The 14097-nt window shown below is 47.4% G+C and overlaps 1 protein-coding gene and 1 long non-coding RNA gene across 2 annotated transcripts in view; one reads left to right on the top strand and one right to left on the bottom strand.

The window, feature by feature from the left end:
* The window catches only part of DCTN1 (dynactin subunit 1), a 34585-nt gene extending 21665 nt beyond the window's left edge, over positions 1-12920 (bottom strand). The window contains exon 1 of the mRNA XM_006151225.3: positions 12806-12920. The gene's annotated coding sequence lies outside the window, so the exon portion shown is untranslated. The remainder of the gene's footprint in view (positions 1-12805) is intronic.
* On the top strand, positions 3590-12760 carry LOC102474380 (uncharacterized). The gene is made up of 5 exons (XR_001370563.2): positions 3590-4768; positions 6111-6223; positions 10423-10498; positions 12207-12341; positions 12561-12760. It is a non-coding gene; the product is annotated as an uncharacterized LOC102474380 (long non-coding RNA).
* Positions 12921-14097: the final 1177 nt, after the last annotated feature.

Here is a 14097-nt window from a genome sequence, read left to right as displayed (position 1 = left end):
TCTGGCGAGCACACACACCCTATAGCGAAAACCCCCCCAAAAAAAAAAAAAAAAAAAAGAGGTGTCCAGGGGGCTATGGGACCATACCATCTCATACATTTGCTCACCCATCACGGGCTAGGAACCAAGAGACCAGGGTCGCTGCTGACCACCAGGTCTGGCTTGGGGTCTGACCTGTGGCTCCACTGGGCACCATGGGAATCTTAGACTTCTTGGGCCTAGGCACACCTGTCTTTCTCATGCTGGGCTTTCACTGGCAGAACAGTGACTTCTCCCACATCCCCCTCTAAGGGAGGCCAGACAGCCCAATGGCAGAATGATAGCCAACATCCAGAAATATGCTAACAGCCCAAACACCTCTTTACAACTTTAATCCTGTCAGGAAACCATCTTTCTCCCTCCCCCCCAGCAAAATCTCTATGTTGTCTCTTTCCTTGCCTATATGCCATTACACAGGTAGGCAGGACCGTACGGATCCTTGCAGCTTGGACATACGTGCTCACCAGAGTATCTTCGAAAAGCATCATTTTGTTGTACCATAATAGACAGTACTGGTTCTAAATTCAGGCTGCTCTTCTGGGTTTACTTCTGGAGATGGTTGGCTGCTACATAAACTTGGTCAATTTCCTCACTTATCAAGTGGAAACAATCATAGAATCTATCACGGAGAGGTGTTGTAAGGATTAGCTGAAATACTCCATGGAATCATTCACAACACCCTCTGATATACAGTAAGCACCCAGTGAAAGGCAGCTAAGAACCAAGTTGTCATGTTTGGACATGACGATAATCACACAGAAAGGTGCAGAGGTCTACAAGACTCTAAATTGTGAATGGCGGATGAGTAGAGACAGAAATGATTTGGCTTGACTAGGGAACATCAAAAACTAGCTGAGCTGAAGTGAAGAATTCTAGGTAAGTTCTTTTCTCAAACTCTAAAGACTTCTGAAGCAGAGCTCACACTTTCCTCTTTAGGGTCCAATCGCCCTTAGCTCACAGAGTCAAATACTTATTGAATAAATAAACACATTAATACTGAGATGTACTAGGAGGTAAGTAGGCATAGGCAGGGAGTTCAACATCCGGCAGAGACAGATGGACTTGATCCAATGACAGGAAGCCCATCTCCCGGGCAGGAGACTGGCATAGTGAAAACTATTTTAGGAAGATCAAACTGGAGGCACGTGCAGGAATAGAGGCAGGAGCAACTTGGCACAGACAGGGGTAACAGCAAGAAGGCTGCTGCAACAATGAGTGTGGGTTGAGGAGTCTGAACCAGGGTCACGGGAGAGAAAAGAAAGGTGCCAATTCCGACAGAGTCCCAAAAAAGCCCTGAGCAGATCCTTCAGCCACGAGGGAGAAGGCTACAGGCCTCCATGGGCTCCAGAGACAGAGTTTTGGTTTTTCTATTTCCTTACCTGTGTGATTCTGGCAAGATATTTAACTGAGCCCCAGCTATGTCATCTACAAAAAGGAGGAAATAATGCCGCTTCACAAGGGATGTTGTGAAGATTAAATATGATTTAAACAAAGCATTTAGCACAATGCCTGGCACAGGATGTGTGCTCAACAAACTGCAGATATCGTCATCTTCATCACCGCGACGGTATATCAATGATGACATGCGCACAGTAGGAACTCCAATGCTACAAGGATGGATACACAGAGGAGTGAGTGAATGAATGCATGAATGAGTAAATGAATAAACTGAGGAGTTTTCAAAGCAAGAGCAATGTAAGGATGAGGACCGAAAACATGAACATAAATTACAGTAATAAGTCCTGTCCTTAGGTCTCGCTGGAGCAAAGTTGACTGTCTACACTGACATGTGTATTTCACTATCTCCTTCAAACATGACCCTGTAGGGGCCAGACGGTGGTGCAGTGGCAAAACACAATGCTGTGAGGCAATCCTAGCAGGGCAAGTCCAGAACCCTTGAGTACGCATGCTTGCCCACAGGCCAGGGCTGGCTGAAGGCTGGGGATGGACAGTGGCATCAAGACCCTTTGAAAGTATCATCTGTTTCCCTCTCTCTCATGGAAGAAATAAGGAAGTAAATTTATGAACAAAGGCACAAAAATGAACCTGTGATGCAGCCAAAACAGATTCCAATATATCCATCCTACTGATGATAGAACTGAGTTCCAGGGCTGGCAGGTGGCATGGGGGTTAAGGCACCGGACTCCCACTGTACAAGTCCCAGGCCTGTGGGCTTGCTTTCTCACTTTCTCCCTCTCTATGGTCAAGTTAGGCCTCCATGGGCTCCAGAGACAGAGTTTTGGTTTTTCTATTTCCTTACCTGTGTGATTCTGGCAAGATATTTAACTGAGCCCCAGCTATGTCATCTACAAAAAGGAGGAAATAATGCCGCTTCACAAGGGATGTTGTGAAGATTAAATATGATTTAAACAAAGCATTTAGCACAATGCCTGGCACAGGATGTGTGCTCAACAAACTGCAGATATCGTCATCTTCATCACCGCGACGGTATATCAATGATGACATGCGCACAGTAGGAACTCCAATGCTACAAGGATGGATACACAGAGGAGTGAGTGAATGAATGCATGAATGAGTAAATGAATAAACTGAGGAGTTTTCAAAGCAAGAGCAATGTAAGGATGAGGACCGAAAACATGAACATAAATTACAGTAATAAGTCCTGTCCTTAGGTCTCGCTGGAGCAAAGTTGACTGTCTACACTGACATGTGTATTTCACTATCTCCTTCAAACATGACCCTGTAGGGGCCAGACGGTGGTGCAGTGGCAAAACACAATGCTGTGAGGCAATCCTAGCAGGGCAAGTCCAGAACCCTTGAGTACGCATGCTTGCCCACAGGCCAGGGCTGGCTGAAGGCTGGGGATGGACAGTGGCATCAAGACCCTTTGAAAGTATCATCTGTTTCCCTCTCTCTCATGGAAGAAATAAGGAAGTAAATTTATGAACAAAGGCACAAAAATGAACCTGTGATGCAGCCAAAACAGATTCCAATATATCCATCCTACTGATGATAGAACTGAGTTCCAGGGCTGGCAGGTGGCATGGGGGTTAAGGCACCGGACTCCCACTGTACAAGTCCCAGGCCTGTGGGCTTGCTTTCTCACTTTCTCCCTCTCTATGGTCAAGTTAAAAAAAAAAAAAAAGAATAAGAACAACCGAATCTCAGAAAGCAAATGACTTGCCCACATCTCATGGCCAAAAAATGGCAGCGGCGGGCGGAGGCACATCTGACTAGATATACAGGTGGGTCCTTTACTGGGCCTCAGAGCAAGTCCTGTAGGACAATCCTGAGTTACCACATTTCCTCAGTCAGACTTCTAATCCATTTTCTTCCCCAATTATATTAAGCACTGCTAAAATATCTAGAAAAATAGAAAGAGAGAAGGGAAAAATCTCTGTGTCCAGTAAATAGGTTACCACTAATCTTACAGAAAATTTCAGAAGGTAACAGAAAAACACACTGATTTAGGGGAATTAAGGAAGAACAAGTGAGAAAGAAAAACCTCTTTTCTATTTCTGCCATTGTTACCTGGCCTGAGCTGTATCTGCCCTGCCCCCCCCTTTTTTTTAATTAGTGGGCCCGTGTGCTCACTAGAGACAGACAGAGACAGAGACAGACAGGATGAGGAGGGGTATGGTCAAACCAAAATCCCTTCACCTCCATGTCTCGCTCCCCTCGAGATTTGGGGCATATGCACATGACACGCCCAGGAGGTTCCTCAGGCTACCAGGTCTAAGACTGAAACCTTGTGTTTAGCCATTTTGGGATCCAGCTGTCTTATGCACCAGGCCATGGAGTTAGCCCTCTACCCTGCTTTACAGGCACCCAAGTATCCTTTGATAACCTGATCTCCTCTCGACCACACCTTGATGCTGGACTAAGCCATTGGTCTGCTCTCCCTGATCCCGCTCCTAATAGCGCTGGCTTGAAACCCACACGGTCTGAGAGCAGGGCAGAAATGTGTCTGTGAAAGCACAATACAGAAGACATAAGTGTGGACTAGCCCCTCAGGAGTCAGGAAGGGGAAAGATCACCCTACCGGGTGGGGAAGGAAGGCTGTGGGCCTGCAAGTTGGAAGGCTGAACTCCAAGCACCCACAGGGCCTCAGATGACCAGCACAGAGCCTTTTCTTCCATGTGTTACCCCTGAACCTGCCTTACTGGTGTCACAGACAGTGCCCAGATCCTAAAAGGAACTTCCTTCAACTCTTCATAACTTGTCCCCAGAAATGTCTGCAGCCCACTCCTCCCCAACTGTCCTCCAAAGGCCCAGACCACTCAGTCAGGAAGGAAAGCTACCAAATATACTTCAGTTATCCTCAATAAAAGAACTTCTACAGGAAGGCAGGAGGCGCTCAGCCCTGCACTCAAGAACTGCAACCCTTCTGGTGCTCACAGGAGTCCCACCTCCTGTCTGAAGTTCCTGCTGGTTCCTCACCCTGAATCAACCAGCAGGTTTCTGGCACTAGGACCCTGCAGACAGGGAGCCCTGAGCCTGCGCTCTACCGAGAGAGATGCACCATTTCACAACTTCAGCAAAAACCAAAGCCGCCAACAAAGCCACAGCCACCTCAGCTGTGCTGGGCTCTGCCGTTTGGGCAGCTCGCAGGCCACTCCCCAGAAGCAGAGCGTTCTGTCCTGTCTCTTTTTAAATGCACGTCATCGTCTGATCATAATGGAAATCAATCTCCTCAAGCCACCACGCAAAGGCGTATCCATGGCAACCTCAAGAGGAAGGACACAGAGCCTGGCTGCAGCAGGGAAAGGTAAGCCCATCTCTCTACCATCCCACCATCCTCCTGACTCAGGTCAGGCAGGCACTCCACCTGCAAATTCTATCACCCCGACTGGGAAAGCACGGGAGGTAAGTTAACAATCATTACATTATTATGTAAGATTGCAGGTCTGCCTAGCCTCATAACTGAGTGGTAGGAAAAAAAATGCCTTTTCTGGGCGATGGGAACGTGGATAAGGCTTCTCTTATTCACCATCTCAGGTGACATATTCTCAGCTTGCAGTACCTGACAAATCAATATCAGTCCCCTGTCTCTCCAGTCAGAACGCTGGAAAGTCAGTCAGGAATTTCTGAGTTCTCTGTAGTCGCAAAAAGCTGGCAGCAACACTGCCCTGCCCGCCCATGCCACTATCACGCCCTGCCTGGCATGGCAAGACTCCCCCCTCAGCAGCCCCAGACTCTAGCCTCTCCAGGTCCAGAAGTGAAGTGAGGACTAAATTCTACTTTCTCTGATGCCTCAGGAGAAAGAATCTCTCTTCTGCAAAGGTAAGAGAGTGATCAAACACAAGTCCCATTAAGCCCACATAATCAATCCTCCACGCCTCCATTTCCCTTTCTCTAAAATAGGGACAGTAACAATACCTTTCTAACCTTTCTAACGTGATGGATGTAAAAGTCACATGAGGAAACTCGAAAACCATTTAGAACAGTCCCTCATATGAAGCACCCAATAAATGTCAGGAATTATGAGGAATGTGCAGGGGAGGCCTACAGGGTACAGTTCAATGCAGAGAGGACTAGGGACCCCGGAGTTTCTCTCAATCCTGCTTTCTCTTTCCTCTGAATTCCTTCCCCACTTGCAAGTCCCGATTCCTGCTCAAGCCCACACCAGCGGGTAATCTTGTGGGGAAAGAAAACTGAGTCGATGAGGAAAGAAATCCTTTGTGAAGGTAGATATACCTACATCGTAATTGCCTCTTTCTTCCTAAATTCCTCCCGTTCTCCCATTATTCCTCTTCAAAGGAAGTAGTGTCCCCTTCTTTTCAAGGCCAACCCCTTAGCCATCATGCTTTCTCTGTGTCTTCAATTGCACCCTCTTTGCTGGCTCTTACACATCGTCAAAAACTCACTCAGGACTCTTCTAGGAAAAACTGGCTCTAGTTCCTGCTCTCTCCTCCATGAGCTGCCCCGATCTCTGTGCCCCTGCCCTACCACGCTACTCAGAGTGAGTACATCCTCCCAACTCACTTCCATCTACGCCTCGATCCACTGCAATGTGACGGCCCTACTCCACTGCAGCTGCTCACACTTGGAAGCAAAAGTGCTCTGGTGACCACTCCCCCTAACTGCCCAACCTCTCTTCCTATTTGTAGCAATCGAGACTACTGATCTTTCCTGGCTTCCTAGACAACACTGCCTCTTACCCGGCACACCACTCCCCATCGGAGACACTTTCTCCCATCCTTCTCTCTCTCTCTCTCTTCAGGTGAGCACACTTGCCCTCTGGCAAATTTTTATTTTTTAAAGAAATGTGTATTGTAATGGATATATGTCCAAAGTACTGCTTGAAGGTAGAGAAGGAAAGATCCCTCTCCTCTCATCTGTCATTACCAGCCTACGAGCATGGCTGGGAGAGCTCCTCCATTCCCACAAGGTCAACTACCACCTACACCCACCGTCCCCAGGCAGACTCTCTGCCGAACCTTGGATCCACATCCCCACCCAAGCGCAGTAGAGTGACCTCTTAAGCTCAACATGCACCTGGTATCTTTCCCCCAGAGACATGTATTTCCTGTATTCCCTCTGCTTTTGGCACTGCCAACACCCAAAATAGAAAACTGAGTCACCCTCAGCGGCTCCGTCTCTCTTGTTCTCAACAACCAATTAGTCATTACGTCAGGTTAATTCTGTCTCTACAATCTCCCTTGGAGTCATCCCACTTTTTTCTCCCCTCTGACTAAATTCTTTTCTTTTTAAAGAATTATTTAATTTTATTTATTCATTCATTTATTTTAACTTGACCAGAGAGAGAGAGACACACACAGAGAGAGACAGAGAGAGAAAGCGAGAAAGCAGGCAACCAGGTCCAAAACTTGAACTGTGGTTGGCCATGTGGGAGTGTTCAGCGCCTTAACCACCACACCACCTACTGGTTCCCTCCCACCCCCCACTGACTGAACTGTAAGCTCAGACATAAACCATGCCTATGTTATTATGAGAATCTCATGATGTCCCTGATCCAGGTCTCTCTGTTCAGGCTATTTCCACAGTTAGCTTCCCAAAATACAATCATGTTACTGCCCTGCCTAAAAGTCTCCAGTGGCTTCCCTGTCTATAACATGGACTCTTCTTAGACCAGCAGGTGGTATGGTGGTTAGGATGCTGGACTCTCACATGGCTGACCACTGTTTAAGTCCCAGACCTGGTGGCTTGAAAATCATACTGGGCACATGTGCATGTGTGTGTGTGTGCCCAAGATCCCAAGAGGAGAATGGAGAAGGGATTTGGGCATAGCCATCCCCCCTGGGGGGGAGGTGATTTTTCACTTTCCCTCTTACTGTCTCTCTTTCTCTTCAGTGAGCACAAGCACTCTACAGAAAAAAAAAAACTTTAAAAAAAAAAAAAGAGAATTTTCTTAGCACAGCACTTTGAGCCATTAAAGAAAAACCTGGCCTCATTAAGAATCCAGTCTTAATGGGCCAGCCCAGGGTGTGGTGGCTAGGGCAACTGGATCTCTATGGCCGACTGCATAGCTTGAGGCCAGGACCTGGTGGCTTGAGAAACATGCCAGGTGTGTGTGCATGCATACCCAAAAGCCCGAGAAGAGAATGGAGAAGGGACTGCAGCAGGACCATTCCGCATGACGGGTGCTTTTTCACTTTCTTTCTATCTCTGTCTCTCTCTGCCAAATCCCATCTAGTAAAACTTAAAAAAAAGAATCCAGTCTCATCAATCAACTCCCCTTTGAGCCCAACGTTCTCTAATATTCCAGCCACTGGGATCGGTTTACCTTTCCCTCTGAGTCTGCAAATGCTGCAAATGTACTCAGGACCAGTCTCCCTCCTCATCATTCAAGTCTCAGTTGCTACTTCTTTCCAGAAAGTCTCCACACAGAGCTAGTATTCCTTCTCTACTGCACACAGGCCTTTGGGCATATCTCCATTACGACACACGTTGTCTCCTTTTTTAAAAAACTTCACCAGGGGAACCAGCAGTTAGCGTAATGGCTACGTAGCTGGACTCCCACGTAGTCGACCGCGGTTCGTGTCCCGGACCCGGTGGCTTAAAACTCACGCCGGGCGCGTGTGCGTGCATGCCCAAGATCCCGAGAGGAGAATGGAGGAGAAGGGATTGTGGCGTGACCATCCCCCCGGGGGGTGATTTCTCGCTTTCTGTCTCTATGTCTCTCTCTGTCTGTCTGGCGAGCGCACGCGCCCTACAGTGAAAATCTCTCCAAAAAAAAAAAAAAAATCTTCACCAGAGGGCAAATGCTCTCCCCTGACAGAGACAGAGAAAGAAGGAAAGAGAGAAAAAGCGCACACACACACACACACACACACACACACCCCGGGGAGGAGATAGTCACAATCACAATCCCGTCTTCTCCATTTCTTCATCCTGTTGGGATTTAGGGCATGCATACACCTGCGACCAGCAACCAGCGTATCTCTCAAGCTGCTACAAATGACACTCAAACCGCAGAGTCAGCCATGTGGAATTCAACTGCCTTAATACCAGGCTACAGAGCCGGCTTCCACATTTCACTTAAAATATTGTCTCCCTCATTCTACCATGAATTCCTCCAGGACAGAGAATTTTATCCATCCCTGTCTAAGCACTGAACTCAGTGAAGGCACACAATATCGGATGGAGATGCCTGTTCAACACCTGCTCTTGGGACACAAGCTCGCTCTGACAGCTTTCTCAGAGAGGAGCTCCACCCTTAAAGACCACCGCCACTGTGGAGAAAACAGCCACATACACACAAACACATGCCGGTAGATGGGGCTCTTTGCACTTCAGACAGGAGACAAAGAAATGAAAAACACAGGGACAGCCCCAAATCCTATAAAATTTGGTAGTGACACTAACTCAATTTTTTAAGTTTTTGCTATAGGGCACATGTGCTTGCCACAGAGACAGAACGTGAGAAAGCACACCCTCCTCAGGGAGTATGGTCACACAACGATTCTTTCTTCATTCTCCTCTCGGGATTTTGGGCATGTATGCTCATACACCCAGCGTGTTTTTCAAGCTACCAGGTCTGTGACTTGAACCTTGAAGTCAGCTATGTGGGATCCAGCAGTCTCACTCACCATGCCACTGGCTGGCCCATGACACTACTCTCAATCTTACATGTTTCCAAGTGAAAAGAAACACAGAGTAGCACCTGGTGAAGTGCAGATCTGGGAATTTTTTTTTTTAAAAAAAAGAATTATTTTATTTAACTGTATTTATCCATTTATTTATTTATTTTAATTTGACCAGAGAGGGAGAGAAAGAGAGAGAAAGCAAGTCACTATGTCTGAGACTCGAACTGCGGTCAGCCATGTGGGAGTCCAGTACCCTTATCCACCACGCCACCTGCTTGCCCTGGGAAACAGACTTAATGAGTCCTTGGGGGCAACAAGGGCTCGTGTGCTCTTTACATCTTAGGCGTAAAGGAACTTGGGGTGGTCAGACTGGATACCTATTCTGTCCATTACCCAAGTTCAACTGGCATCAGCCTGAATTTCAAAAGAAAAATTATGTAAAGCTAAAGTCAGGGTCTCCAGGAAGACAAGGACCCTAAGAGAAACTGAATCAGGCACTCTCCCAGCTCCTACCTCTTCAGGGGACACTGGGAACCCAGTTCCTATTTTCTCTGGTATGGCAAAGATAGTCCAAGTCCCCCAAGTACCACCTACTAGCCGTGTACCCAAGAACCATCTATTATAATCTTTCCCAACCTGTGAGTCCAGGCAGCACCAGCAGTGATAGAGCTGGCAGCAGACCCAGAACAGCAGCTGTGGGTGTATTATGATTCTCCCAACTATTCTGACTCCTCCCTAACAACTTCTTCACCTTTGTACTCTGATACTCAGTCAGGACCAACTTATCAATTCTGCCTGAGTATGACTTCCTCCATCCTTCCTCTCCCCTCTATCACTACAGTAATTACTCTGAGCTGCCATTGAACAGCTTTGAAAATTAAGGCAGGGCTGGTCTATGGCCTGGTGGTTAAGGAAACCAGATCCCACATGGCCAACTGTGCAGTTTGAGTCCCAGAACTGGTGGCTTGAAAAACACACTGGGTGCATGTACATAGGTACCCAAAATCCTGAAATAAAGGGGAAATAAAACAGAAGGCACCTGTGGCATGACTTTGCCAAATTGGGGGGGGGGGTTGCTTTTTCCTTCTGTCTCTGATGAGTGCAAACACTCCTTGGCAAAAATTTTTTAAAAATTAAAAAAAGAAGAAAATTAAGGCAGATTGGGACCAGCAGTTGGCTATGTCACTGGACTCCCATGTAGTCGGCCATGGTTTGAGTCCTGGACCCAGTGACTTAAACTCACGCTGGGCACATGTGCGTGCGTGCCCAAGATTGAAAGAAAAGAATGGAGAAGGGATTGTGGTGTGGCCATTACACCTAGGGGGTGATTTCTCTTTTTTTGTCTGTTGCTCTCTTTCTGGCGAGCGCACAGGCCCTATAGCAAAAACCTCTCCAAAAAAAAGAAAATGAAGACAAATCACTCTTGGATGCCTCACCCATAAAACAAGGTAACAGTACACACAGTGTCATAAGAAAGGTATGATTACTAAACAGTATAAACTGAATAAATACAGTGGAAAACAGGAGTGTAAAGAACAAGGATTATGTCAGCTACAAAGAGAGACAAGAGTTTTCTGTCCCCACCCTCCTGCCTCAGCCTCTCAGCTGAGACTACAGCTGCAAGAAGCAAAGAATCAACCAGCAGAGGCTGTAAAATGTGTTGAGAAGACTCAAGATCGTGTACCAAAGTACGATTTAAAGTAGCACACAAAATACCTTGAGTAATCTTTACGATTACAATTATAATTTAAGCAGCATAGTATGAGAATTATATCAGATACCATAATAAATATAACTGTGTGAAGCCTGGAAAAACACACACACACACACAAGATAACAGTGGCTCTGCCTACCTCACAGGATTATTACATCAAATGAGATTGTGCTGGTGAAAAATTCTGTAATCTGTTATACACAAATATGAGGCATTGTTATTATCACCAGCCTAAGTCCTCTATCAGTGGTATGTGAAGCCCTTCTGGCTCCCTGCATCTCGTCTTCCCCACTTCCGACCACGTTATACAGCACAGTAAGACAAACACATCCTCTGAAACATGGCTTTGTCCCTATACTTGGCTGCTCAACATCTTTCACTGTATCTCGTTTCTTTAATCAATAATTTTGGATCGGAAATGTGCAGTCTCATCTCTGCACCACTGTCAGATGCTCAGGACACTTTCCCTAGTCTCACAAGCCACACCCATCCTTCAGTGTCAGCTAACGCCCCACTACACTTCACCCGGAACAGAGAGAAACTTAGGAAAAGGATGTCATAAACATGGTAGAAGAACTAAGGACAATTCTGTCTGGAGACAATGTAATAGGAAGAGCTGTCACCTAGTATTTTCTGAGTCTACTTTATGAAGATGTATTATACCATTTTCTGCTGGATTCTGAGAGAACCTAGGCCCAGCAGAATGAAAGGTGCAGAGATGTATTCCAACGACATGAAGATCTTCCTTATTGAGTTATCCAAGAATGATATGGGATGTCTTATGCATAATTTCCTACTACTAGAAATGTTCTAACCAAATTGCAAAATTTACCAAACTGGTAGGAGTATTTTAGATGGAATTTAACTGTCACGAGAGTAACTGGACTAGAATCACAACATTTTAGATCTAAACAGAACCTTAGAAATCTTCTAGTCCAGATTCCCATTGTACAAGCCTAGACAGATGAAGTGACTCACCCAGGCAGGAAGCACAGTTTGTTGGAGAGAGCTAGGAGTAGAACCTGGTCTCTAACTCCCACTCCAGTGAGCTACACCCTTGCTACTCAGTATGTGGTCCACGGACACCAGCCTTAGCAACACCTGGGAACTTGTGACAAATGCAGAACCAATCCGATCTGAATTTTAACAAGACCCCACTCCATGTATGCACCATTACAGTTCAAAGTACTGCCCTACCTGCTCCTTAGACCTTGAATTTCCAATTCTGGAACTGCATTTCCCAAACTGTTCCCAGAAGAAAAAGCAGTGTTTCCCAGTAAAAGTTGGGAAACTATACCATAGCCCTGGTTCATGGTAAATATCATTAGTATATTGAAAGCTGTGAAATATTCCGTAGTAGAGAAAATTTTAAGAACCAATATTCTGAACATATTTGAATATGAAATGCCTTTTTAATAGTTATTATTTCTTTTCATATCCAGTAGCTTGGATTTTGCAGTCCATCAAGTGAAAAATGGCAAACTCTCTCACAGCTCTGCAACTCTCACTCCCTTACGTAAACCAGAGGAGCGAGCGGACAGCATGGATCCAGGCTCTCCTGACTGTGATGAACAAAGGTAAGTTCTGAACCTCTGCCCCTGGAAAAACGGCAGCGCTCTTCATCTGTGTGATGTAGCTGTGGTTCTCCCCAAAGATCAGAGGGATGCACAGGATGACTTCTCAAGGGTCATCCCGTGGCTAGGGCGGACCCCAGGGTGGAAGCGCGCACACACACCATATCTAGATCCAGACCCCCACGCAGGGTCCCCTGATTCGCGTGTGTTTGTTTGACACAGATTTCTCAACCATGTGCCCCAGGGAAACCTGTCGTGGGTACGGGTTCCGGGACGCCTAGGACGCTCCCAGGAAAGGAGGGGAACCCTCGCGGTTCTGGAGGAACTCTGAGGCGCGCTCTGACCCCGGGGCACACGGCCAGGCTGAGAGCTCAGGTGGGTCGGAGAAGCCGGCGGTCCAGCACTCGGGCGGAGTCCTGGGACTCGGCGGGCACCCACCTTGGTTAGCGGGGGGGCCGCCTCCGTACCTGTCGGCTCAGGGGCTCCGCGCCCGCCTTCGGCCCCACCGGCGACCAATGCCCAAGACCCTGCGGGCCCGCCCCGCCGGCCTCGCCTGCCCCGCCCTCCTGGGCTGCCCGACGCGACGCCCGACCCTTCCAGGACTGTCCCAGATGCCCTGGTCCCTGAGAGCCAGAGGCGCTCTGGGCCCGAGGAATAGGCTACTGTGTCCCACAGTCCCACCCGGGCTGAGAACTGCGCCCCGAGCGCGGCGAAGACATCGATCAGGCACAGAGCTGGACACCTGGGGCGGGGTTTGCGCAGGCGCACTGTGCCTGGGAAGCCGATTAGGACCGCGAGAGAGGTACGTCTTGGCGAGCGCCCCCTGCCGGCCGTGGCTAGGCAGTGCAGAGGACCGGGAGGACATCCGAGCTTTTTTTTTTGTTTTCCTCAACTGCGGGAAGATGAGTGCTCTGGCCACAAAGAGGAAGGGAGAGAACGTAACCCAAGGAGAAAGTACCTCCTAACGGGACACGATCACATCAGAATCACTTCTCCATTCTTCCATCCTGTCAGGAGTGGGGGCTCCACACCTGCCCAGGTGTTTCCCAAGCCGCGGTTGATTGAAACAGCAGTTGGCTATGTGGGATCGGGCTGCTCTAACCAGAAGGGTACGGCTGGACCACAGTGGCACATTGTGAACGACCACTGCTGATTAGGATAGCAGCTGTAGACCACACCCCTTCTGTTAGCTAGGAGGGAAACCGGTCAGTGTTAGCCTTCGTGTGGGGAGACACCCATTATCATGCCCTTTTAAGATATAAAACAACACAAGTTTATATAGTGGCATCTGGGCATGCTTTTATATATATATATATATATTTGTTGGTCGAATGCACCCACTTCTACTACTGTGGTCTAAAGAAATAATCAAACAGGTGTGCAAAGACATTTCTACAAACATGTTGAGAGAGCCAGAATTTGATAGACACAGGGGTGAATTATTTTTAATTTTTTTTTTTTTTTGGCCATAGGGCACATGAGTTTACGAGAGAGAGAGAGAGAGAGGAAAAGTGAAAAAGCACCCCCCCCTCCCAAGTGAAAGACGGCCACACTGCAACCCCATCTCCATTCTCCTCTCAGGAGCTCAGGCCCACATGCACAGGCACCTAGTGTGTTTTTCAAGTTGCCAGGGTTGGGACTCAAACCGCACAACCAGCCATGTGGGTTCCAGCACCTTCACCACCACACCACCTGCTGGCCTCAAATTCTTTTTTTTTTTTTTTTTTTTTTTTTTAAGTTTTTTTTTTTCTTCCACATC

Source organism: Tupaia chinensis, unplaced genomic scaffold (assembly GCF_000334495.1).
Source record: "Tupaia chinensis unplaced genomic scaffold, TupChi_1.0 Scaffold000316_1, whole genome shotgun sequence".
NCBI classification, from domain to species: domain Eukaryota; kingdom Metazoa; phylum Chordata; class Mammalia; order Scandentia; family Tupaiidae; genus Tupaia; species Tupaia belangeri.
The sequence above is the reverse complement of the archived record's forward strand: the minus strand, read 5'-3'. Positions and strand labels throughout refer to the sequence as shown.